The sequence below is a fragment of the Quercus suber genome, unplaced genomic scaffold (genome assembly GCF_002906115.3).
Source record: "Quercus suber isolate HL8 unplaced genomic scaffold, Cork oak 2.0 scaffold_2, whole genome shotgun sequence".
In the NCBI taxonomy this organism is placed as follows: domain Eukaryota; kingdom Viridiplantae; phylum Streptophyta; class Magnoliopsida; order Fagales; family Fagaceae; genus Quercus; species Quercus suber.
In genome coordinates, this window is record NW_027069469.1 from 4,251,614 (window position 1) to 4,262,877 (window position 11,264).

The 11,264-nt window shown below is 31.1% G+C and overlaps 1 long non-coding RNA gene across 2 annotated transcripts; it reads left to right on the forward strand.

The window, feature by feature from the left end:
* The first annotated feature begins 1,568 nt into the window (after positions 1 to 1,568).
* LOC112008653 (uncharacterized) lies at positions 1,569 to 10,784 on the forward strand. Of its 2 annotated transcripts, XR_010625142.1 has the most exons (6): positions 1,569 to 1,934; positions 7,831 to 7,937; positions 8,023 to 8,075; positions 8,214 to 8,266; positions 10,149 to 10,286; positions 10,407 to 10,784. It is a non-coding gene; the product is annotated as an uncharacterized LOC112008653 (long non-coding RNA). The 2 variants fall into 2 exon arrangements; XR_002882579.2 differs by lacking the exon at positions 10,149 to 10,286.
* The last annotated feature ends 480 nt before the right edge of the window (positions 10,785 to 11,264 follow it).

An 11,264-nucleotide genomic window follows, 5' to 3' on the forward strand; every position in this document is an offset into this window, starting at 1 on the left:
AAAGATGGACAATCACTTTATTTTTCATATAATAAAATATTTTTTTGTTTATCATTGACCTAAAACATTTACTGGCATGTATATTGCATTGAATATTGAATTTATGAGTGAAGTAATTATTGCATTGTTATTATACGTTCCTTTCTCCCTTACAGGCGCATCGAAAACATGCGGAGTTTCTAAACAAAAAAATTGAGATGTATGATGAGTTAGCTATTGTTGTGGGGAAGGACACAGCCATGGGTGGTTTTTCTAAGTCCTATTTGGATATTGAGAATGAGCTAGAAAATGGAGACAGTGCTGAGTTTATTACAGATAATGTGGAGGAAGATGTGGTCGAAAAAGGGAAGAATGCAGTCGAGTCATCCACCACTGGGTTGAGAATTTCCAAGTCCCACAAAAGAGGGCGTGCACCTTCTAATGCTGATGATAGTGTGCTGACTGATCTGTCTGATCAGCTGAAGGAAATAGTTGTGGCCCTAAAAGAAATCAACCGGGGCCCGGTGGATTACACAGCTCTTTACAATGAGGTCATAGCTATGATGGCGGATGGGTATAGCAAAGAAATGCTCGCAACTGCGTTTGACCATCTGTGTGAAAATGAGAAGGTAGCACGGGGATTTCTAGCCAAGAATGCTAGGCTGCGAAAGATGTGGTTGGATAGTTTTTTTTTCTCACAACTTTGACTTGTCTGTTTCATGTAGATTGTGATAGTAGCTTTAGGAATTTACTTTTGTTGTAGAACTAGTATTGACCTACCATTGTATTATATATGTAGTATTTTGTATTATTGGGACAATACAATTGCCCAAATTATGTATTTGTACTGTTCAAATACCATGAGTAGGTATCATTTTTGTACACCATGGAGGTGTAATGACAATGGTGAACAATTAATGTGGCTGTTTTTATATTAATATTATGGGTATATTTAAATGATTATTTTTGATGTTGAAGTGGATGATTATTTTTGTACTGTTACAGATATGTTTAGGCTATGCAGGTGCTTGAATTTGGATGATTAATGTTGATGTTGAAGTGGATGATTAGTTTTGTACTATTACATGTTTATCTAGGTAATGTAGGAGTAGAAATTTGTAAGGCATTTCATATTTTCCGTAAAATGATCCACAAACCAAACATGGGAATTGATTTTCCGTAAAAATCAACTTTCATTTTTCGTAAAATGTTTGACCGAACCAAACATGAGAATTGATTTTCCGTAAAACAAAAAACATTTTCCGTAAAATGTTTGACCGAACCAAACACCAAAATTGATTTTTCGAAAAACAATTTTCAAGACAGCCAAACAACCTGAGTATATTTTCCTTTTCTGAAAAATAGCATTTTTGGAAGATATGTATTTTCCGAAAATCGTTTTACCCGATCCAAATGCAGCCTAAATTTTACACCATTTTCACTGTTACAGTGGATGGTTATAATTGACTATACCAAACTCCCGACACAACGTTCCATCTCCTGGGTAGTAAAAAAAAAAAAAAAAAAAAAAACCCACTTCTTTCTTCACCCCTCCTCCGTAAGTTCTTCACCTGGGTAGTAAAAAAAAAAAAAAAAAAAAAAAACCCACTTCTTTCTTCACCCCTCCTCCGTAAGTTCTTCTCCTACTCTCTCCCACTCCCTGTACTTTGTTAGTTTATTTCCTGCAACAATTTTGAGGCAATTTCTCCATACACTTTTTCCCTATATGCAAGCGAAGCCCAAAGCAATAACGTTGTCAAGCCAACACTCACCTTCAAGCGGCATCCCATTTAGGTTTAAAATTTAGAATTGGTTTGAGAGAGTTAGAAAGATGAGAAAAATAAGGACAACATTGGTATTGGAGGACTCTGAAACGCCAAGGAAGGAAATGAAGGAAAAGGTTTTTTGCTTGCTATCTATTGGTCTTCCTCAGCCTATGCTAAAAATCTCCACTGGTTAGCCCTTCTTTATTTCAATCAATTTCCTTTCCTTCTCTTAACTAAAAGCAAAAGGCGTAGAGACAAGGACAGTGAGCGAGAGAGATACCTACATATATTTTATGCTGTTAGATTTTTGTAGATTTCAGAAATTACAAATAAAATTATTTCAATTTTTGTTCTTCGCTATAAAGAAACTAAATTAAACGTTGTGCTGATTATATTTATTTTTCTTTCCAATCTATTTTTAGGGTTTTTTTTTTTTTTTTTTGGGTTCCATTACAAATAAGAACACCATATAATGAAATAAATATGGAACCAAAATAGAGGTTTTCATATCCATTGAATATTTTTTTCAAAGGGTAAACAGAGGCAATACCAGGTCATATGGTGCCAATGTTGTTGAATAGTAGTTAACCTCCTAACTTCTAAAATTCTTACTCCTTTTAAGTTTGACATTAATTATGATTGAATTATAGTCAAAGCTGACAATTTTTTTAACTGCATTATTAGTCTATTGAGGAAACTGACTTAGACGTGGTTATTTTGGTTTGATTGATTTAGATTTAGAATTGGCTTGAGAGAGAGGGTGAACCTATTTATTTAAATCAGTAAGTTTTATTTAAAATGAGGTATGACCTTGATTTGTATTAGTCTGTATCTGTTAATCTTATCTTTGTTCACTCAATGTAAGAGGAGTCATTGAAGTGGTATGATGTGGACTGAATAATGAATTAAGCAGTTATGTTAGTGTAAATACTTTCTTTGTTTAATTAAAGCGGTTCATCATGCAATTTTGTTTTGTTTGTTCAACTGTTTTTTGTTTATTTATTGTTAAAATACTTTTTTTTTTCATAATTATAATTGTTTGTTAAATGTTGTTTAAGATCATCTTCTGTAAGGGCTGAATCTATCTTCACCAAAATGTATAAATATTGTCTAACTTTGTTGGATTCTTCTTCATATGCAAAGTTTATGGTTCTTTGTTTTGATGTTTTGATGTATTTCTTCCTAATTGTTTAATTGCACATTTGTTAGTACATTTATCTGTAAGTTCATGGAATTGAGTTAAAGCACTAAAGTCTCAAAAATGGAATAGACATGGTCAAATCATATTTTATGTAATTGCATGTGTTATGATACTGGATTTAAAAATTAGAAGTTGGCATATACAATTTACCTTTGGCTATTGGTTGTTGCTGTGATTTAGAATGAGCGAAAATATACTAAGTTTACTTATTCATAAAAGTCACTGGTCATATGACATTGAACTATTATGTTTTACTTACAAGATATTTAAAGGTAAAAACATTATCATACAAAATTGGTTGAGAACTTATTAGCATTTTCGAGTCTGTACTGCTTGGTTATGGCCAAAGCTAATCAGATTTACGCCCAGGCTTAATGATTGTCATTGGGAAAGAAATAAGGGAAAATTGATGGTTTTTGTGATTGTAATCTTTTCTGGTAATGAGATTAACCCCCTTTGAGAGAGTTAGAAAGATGAGAAAAAGAAGGACACCATTGGAGAACTTTGAAACACCAGAGAAGAAAACATAGGCAATGGGTTTTTGCCTTGCTATCTATTGGTCTCCCTTAGCCCATGCCGAAAAGCCGCATGTTTAGCCCCTTTCTTCATTTCAATCAATTTGCTTTCCTTCTCTTTATGTTTACATTTCTGTTCCTTTCACTTTTATATTTTATTTTCCTATTCTAGAAATTTGCATATTTATTTAATATATTTTCTGAATAATTTTTTGTTATTCAAATTTAATCTTCTCTACTCATGCAACACAGTAAATTCTCTGTATCCTCCACTACCAATTGAATTTGGTACTGTTCTATATTATTGCATTAGTTAATGTTTCCATTGCTGCATTAGAATTTGGAACATAATCTAATCAAGGCGAATAAATGTGTAATGGGGTTGAAATAAGTTGTCTATACTTAATGTGTACATGCATGGTATTTGGTGGTTGAGTTGCATTGCTTTATTGTGTGTTTTCTCTTCTTGCATATATAACAGTTGGGAACGAATTTGTAATGAAGTTTCTGATCATTTGTCCTCTGGTTCATACAAAACATTTTTTATATTCTAGAAGTGACATAACTTTGGTTTTCATGGATCTATAAAAGATAAGATTTAGTTATATTTGCATTATGGTACAAAGTAACATATGGCAACAATGTAGCGAGTTTCACCAATTAGATTCTCCTGCTGCTATTTAAATGATTCCTTAGCCTATAAATTATTATATGTCAATTAGTAGTCGTGCCATAAAAGTTTTGTCATGAAAAAGTGCTATATACTCAGGGCTGGGACTCAAGTAATTTTCTCTACAGGTATGTTGTCAATTTCAAGGCATGGCATATAGGTAGAACCAAGTAGTTCCTTCAATACTCCAAAAAAAGATGCATAGTTTCAATGATAAATTATAATTTGTTATGGCTGTTTTTAATCCCATGAATAAACTTTATTTGTGTTAAGAGGCTACATAAGCACAAAGTTTATTTAAAGAAATTGTTAATGTTACAATATCATTAGTTGCTTGAAAAAAAGGTCCTTGTTTCCCCATAACTTATAACATTCTACTGTAGTGGTGGCTATCACAATTAGATTGCAAAACTAATTTATTACCAGTGCTAGGTATGAGTAGATGGAATCCACCACCTGCTATATGATTTAAAGTATATTGGGCTATTCATTTTCTGCAAAATACTGATGTTGTTGGTTTAGGAATTGTTATAAAGGGTAGCTTTGTGCAAATAATTGCAGGTCCTTCTAAAAAAATTAGGGCTGTTAGTTGTGTCTTGATTTGATCTTAATGTTGGTATTTTTTATGTTATTTTCGAAACAGAGGTTTAGCAAGTGATCTTTGCTATGCAATCTTCTAACTCCAAATTTCAAAGCTATGGACTTTTAATTGCTGCTATTTTAATATTTTATACTCTATTGCCCGGATTTCATTAGGGGAAATTCAATTTCATTCCAGCCAAGCTAAATAGGGTTATAATTTTAGCTAATTATGCAGGCTGAGGCTATCTTCATTCTCATAATTCCTCTTTTCTGTACATTGTTACAATGTTATGTTCAAAATCCTAAATTACTTGATGTGAGACTAGCAACTTTTCATATGAAATTCAAGGAATCTTGGAAATTTTAAATTAACATTAAACATATAGCCCAAACAAGAAGTTTAAATTTACATTCCATCCCATCTCTCTCTTTTTGTGCCATTGCTTTGGTTTTTAATTTTTTTTTAATATAATAATAATGAATTTTTTTTTTTTGGTTACTGAGAAATTGTAGGAATCAAATTATGAATAACTGTGGGTTTTTATTTAGTATGTTTGGGATTCAAGCATCTTTATATAGCTGTTTTATTAACTGGCTACTATTAGTTTCACTATATATATAGGTGTTAAATTGTTAATAATGGCTGGTACAATGACAAAACAATGACATAATGGACTATGCAAATGGATGAAAATTTATATGGTTGAGGGTGGCTGTCACAATGATAGATATGCCTCAGAGTGTTTTTACAAGAAATGTGCAACTTGTGTTTATGGGACAGATGACACCTACTCTAAGTTTATGAAAATTTATATGTATTATTTTTGTTTTATTGCGTCTATGAAATTGTATATTTGATGCATTAGGTTTCTAGTTTAAGTTTTTTCAAGTATTGTAGTTAAAAGTTGTATATATTATGTATTTGTACTATTAAAGTGTTGTAGCTAAACAAAAAATGAGGGACGTTTAAACATTTGGATTCTTATTTTCAAATATACCATAGAAAGATTGAAATATTAAGACATGTGAAATGAGTCTTTCTTTTTTCATATTTTTTTTCATTTTTTGTCGTAGTTCTTTCGAGAATCTATCAAGAAACTTTAATATTATTATGTTCCTCTAGCAATTTGAGAACCTTTCCTAGCATGCACTTGCAAGCCTTTCCAATACATGGGTTCCAAAGGGAAAACTTTAATATTTGTAATTTTTATTTAATTATGTGCCCAAAGGGAAACCATGGGTTCTACCCATAGGCAGCTTTACTTTGTTTATCTCAGTTGTAGTTTTTTTTTTTTTTTTTTTTTTTTTTTATCCTAGAACTTTTTAAGAACACTAATTTTTTTTTTTTTTTTTTTTTTTTTTCATATCCTAGAACTTTTTAAGAACACTAGTTAAGTTTTTCATATAACTTTAACTCATCATGAGATCAAAACTCTAACAATGCATTCAAATCAAGAGGCACAAAGCCAAAATCTTCTCATCTGATTTAAAGAACCAAAAACAACAAATTTAAAGGTCCGTACAAAACCATAGAAGAGCTGACAATAACAAAAGCAAATCTTGAAACAGAGTCCATTACATAACCAAAAAACCAAAAATTAAACACATAACAGAACTAACAACAAAAATATATATCAAAATTGAATCTCACATCAAACATTTACTTTTTAAATTGCTACCCTACCCATTTACGAATTATTTTATTGAAACAATTAAAGTATGTATTTAACTTGATGCACTAACCCTAGAAACTTATTACAATCTCTTACTTCAATATAAAAAATTCAGCCATTCAAATATTAGTTGACTAAAAACAAAGAAATTGTACTTGTAAGGAACCCATTATCGTGTTGGTGTGGTGTCGTAGGCAACCAAAAATAAAACCTATACTCCTAAAAATATATGTAGTAGTGTGAGTAAGGATCGTTCCCACAGAGAGTATTTAGCCTAGTTTTATGCTATGTGAACAAAAGGGGGGGGGGTGTTTGAGTATAATGAAAATAGTTTTAAGAAAAAAACAATTAAGGAACAATTCAAATCAAAGTGTCAAAATCAATCAAGAGAACAAACCTTGGTCTAAATCAACATCCACCACCGGAATTTTACAACTGATCATTGATGCAAGTATATATCAATTCACACTTTGAATATTCACCGTTGGAACTATTTTCCTATCTCTCCTTAGTCGCATCTAATTAGAAAACAAGCGATCTAATTAACCCTAACTACTAAATAACTTAAGACAAGTGCTAAAGATTTAATCTAGTAGCAGCCTTAAGAATTAGAGAGATCGGTGAAACTAAACAACACAAGCACAAGTGGTTGTATTTAATTTAGTTGAGTGTTCTTTCCAGGATCTAATAATTTCTGACGTAGCAAATTATTAAATCTTGGTTGCTTCGCAAGTTAGAGAGATCAAACAATTACGGATTTGATATCTAACCTAGCAGTAGATTGCAATGAATAATAAACTAATAGGCCTCTTAGTAATTAAGCGAGACAATCATGAAAATAGGTACAGAAAAACATCTGATACTCAAAGCATAAAATTGAATAATAAAAACAAATTAGATTTCACAGTTTTACTAATTCCGAGGTTTCAGTTTCCTTCAACCAAGTTTACACACTTTACGAATCATATTCTTCTCAAATTTCACATTCTCTTTCCTACAAATCAAAACAATCCAGAAGTATTTAAATATATTATATAATGTATATTATACCACGAAAACTGATAGAGAAACTACCAAATTCATATAATTTATATATTATTAAAAGTTAAAGCGTAGCATTTAATGTTGCTACGCTCACATTGAGCCACGTCATCAGCCACGTCGTTCCCATCCTCTTTTCTCAATTTTTAATTTAATTTTAAAATACCAATAAAAATAAAATTATTTCTAGCCCTATTTCTACTTTAAAGTTCACTTCTTATAATTTAATTCTACTATAAAGACCAAGTCCACACCCAAAGCCTTTTCAACTAAATCCCTTATGTTTTTTTCACGGTTACAACTTCCTATCTCCTAGTCCCACGTTTTGTTTCATTGTTTCAGGTTTAGTCCCTTCCCTTTCCCCACGTTTTGATTCTCACGGTTTCATCTTCCTGATCTACAGTTTCAGCTTCTATTTTGGCTTCTAACGGTAGCCTCTCTGTCTTCCTTCCTTCCTTCCTCTCTTCACATCTATATAAATACTGACGTAAGCGGCTTGGTTCAGTTGAGGTATCCCTACATTCCAATTTCTTTTGTGTTCTATTCTTTTGCTTGATGGTTTTTTTTCCCCCTTTTGACGTTTGTTTCTGCCTAGGGTGTTGAATTTGTCTCTGCTGGGTTGTTTAATTGGGGCACTGCTTCTTTTGGGTATGTTCATTATGATTTTCTAGCTATATTGAATCTATATATTAAATCTGTCGCCTTTTACTATTTCGTGCTGTGCTCTATTCTTTTGTTTGATGGTTGTTTTTTTTTTTTTTTCCTTTCTACAATGTTTCTACCTAGGTTGTTGAATTTGTTACTGCTGGGTTACTTAATTGGAGCACTACTTCTTTTGGGTATGTTCATTCTGATTTTTTAGCTATATTGAATCTATATATTAAATTTGTCATCTTTCTTATTAATCTTATTTTTCCACTTGCTGGTTGGTTTCTCACTATCCCATAAAACCGATAATGAACGGTTTTTTGGTACATTCCAATGTTGAAATTTTGTGCACATCATGCGTTTGACAAAATGTCTTACTTACTCTTGCATTAGTTTATATCCACTTTATGGTTTGTGCCTGTTGGTTTTAGTTGCCATTAGAGCACTGCTTCTTTTGGGTATGTTTATTCTAATTTTCTAGCTATATTGAATCTATATATTAAATCTGTCATCTTTCTTAGTAATCTTATTTTTCCATTTGCTGGTTGGTTTCTCACTGTCCCAAAAAACCAACAGTATTATTTTGAATTCTAGGTTCTATATTTTATTTTGCGAATTGGAAGGTTTAACATCAATTAAGATAGATATCATTTGCTTTCTTATGATATAAAAACCACGAAAGAGTTGGGTTTTTGGCTTTATACTGTTCATGGAATAATTTAATTAGTTTTTTAGTTTCGTATATTTGATAGTCTTCAATTTGTTTGTTCTGTCTATTTGTTATGTTATTGTTGTTGTTTGTTGTGTTATAGGAACTATTCAATGTGTAAATAAGTTGTATATTTCTATTTTAAACTATTAATTTCTTTATTTATAATAAAAATCGTTAATATCTTAGACATTGTTTAGAAGAAAAAAAAAAAAAAATCCTATATCTTAGACATTGATACGTGAGGTGTGGATTTTTGACTTCACTTTGATTGTTTGAACTATTTGATGTGCTCATCCCACACTTAGAATTGTTCATTATCGATTTTATGGTACATTCTAATGTTGAAATTTTGTGCACACCATGTGTTTGACAAAATGTCTTACTTACTCTTGCATTAGTTTATATCCACTTCATGGTTTGTGCCTGTTGGTTTTAGTTGCCATTGGTCATTGCATTTTTTCTAACGTGCATTTAGGCATACTTTGTCATCAACATAAGTGGCAATTTAGTACTATGTACACAAGAACTTTCCATCATCAAAACCCAAGTTGCAACATTAGAAAATTTAATAATCTTCTTAAATAGGAATGAATTCTGGACTATACCTGCTTTATTAATATATGTATATAACTAAATAGCTACAACTTTAAATTTGATTGAGATAATCTAAATAGGCATGTTTTATAAATTAATTGCGGTAAAGTGAAACAAAAAATTATATCTAATTATATGTAGCCATTCTTAGACCTCATACTCCTATTAATGGCCCGCATCTTTCCTAAATATCTAGGTCAAGTTAATTACATTTCAAATGTATGCAATTCATATCACTTCCTGGTGGTAGTTTCTTATTTGATGTGTTGTTTAAGAAAATAGGGCAATGATTAGTGAAGGAAAAGACAATTCAATTTTGGTTAGTGGAGATAGAGGTGTTGGGAAAATTGAGACAACAAAGATACTCATGAGATATCTTGCACACTTAGGCGGGCAATCTGGAGTAGAAGGACGCACGGTTGGATTTCAAATTTTCCTAAATAAGTATATGCTTGGCATATTATCAAAAGAATTAAGTAAGAATCAAGGTTTATGTCCACATTGACCTTTAATATCACAGTCCAACCCAGTTCTTGAGGTCTTTGGCAATGCCAAAACAATTTGAAACAACAACTCAAGGTTTTTATTAGTTTTCCATGGTTTGCTTTTCAATGAAGACTATCTTTACACTTTTATTTCTTTCATTTCAATTATACATACTACATATATATTGCTTAATTATGCATATGTTTTAGGTATATCTGTTTGAACTTCTCATTATAATGTCTCTTTCATGTCATAGTGACATTTTTTTTTTTTTTGAAAAGGTCATAATTACATTATTATGTAGATATAGTTGGGCAGAAATTAGAACAAATCTGCTAGAAAGTCCGACTGTTTGCTAGATTACCAATTCTGAAAGAAAATACCATTGCTTTTACCTCCTATGTGCCACACCACCTTAGGTATTTTATAATATTCTGCTCATTAATTTATCTCTTTATATATGTCATTTTAAATATAAGATCTATCTCAAGTTTATATATATATATATATATAATTTGCTCGCATTATCTTTTTATTAGGGAGGATTTGATATGATCTGCAGTGGGAGAGACAAGATTGAAACTCCAGAGCAGTTAAGATTCTTTTTATTATTATTTTGTTTGGTTTATTTATTGACTTTCTACCAAGTTTTTATGCGCTAAGACTAACTGATTGCAAGTGGATATGATTTTCAATTTAAGTAAGTAGAAGAAACAGCATTGAAGCTTGATTTGGACATGCGTTAATATGTTGTTACTTATGTAGTGAGCCACATCAAGTGCAGTTTCTACTCATTATAATGTCTATCAATGTTTTATGCTTTTTTTGAGGACTCAAACTGTGTTGTAAAGCTGTTTGTATCATAAAATTGTTCATTTCCCTACCTTTGTATTGATTAATAACAGCAGCTTGATAAATGTGTGCCTAGCACAATGCCACATGTTGAACTTATCATTTCTTTAAACTTTAAAGTTCATCTGTTAAGGCAACATGGAGCAGTTGTAAGTTATTAATGAAAAGAGAATATGGATGCACTAATATAGGTGAGTGAGTAATGGGGTTACTTTGTCATGGACAATGGGAATTATATTGCAAGAACCATGATTGGGGGTAGGGGGTTTGGTGTCATGGTGAAGAATAAGTTTTTATTTAATTTTTTGGTTATCTTATATTCATTATCAAGGAATAGGATATTTTTGTGATAGCTGAACTAACACCCTTTTCAATATTAATTGTTTAGTAACCAATACCAATCAAGCTTTATACTCAATAAAAAAAATTCAATTCCTTAATTAAAAGATTAGTGTTATTCTATAAAAATTCAATTCATAATATATTTGAATTGTCATTGTAAACATGAGATTTATTTTTTGTTCGTTTGTTTGTGTTTGGACTTA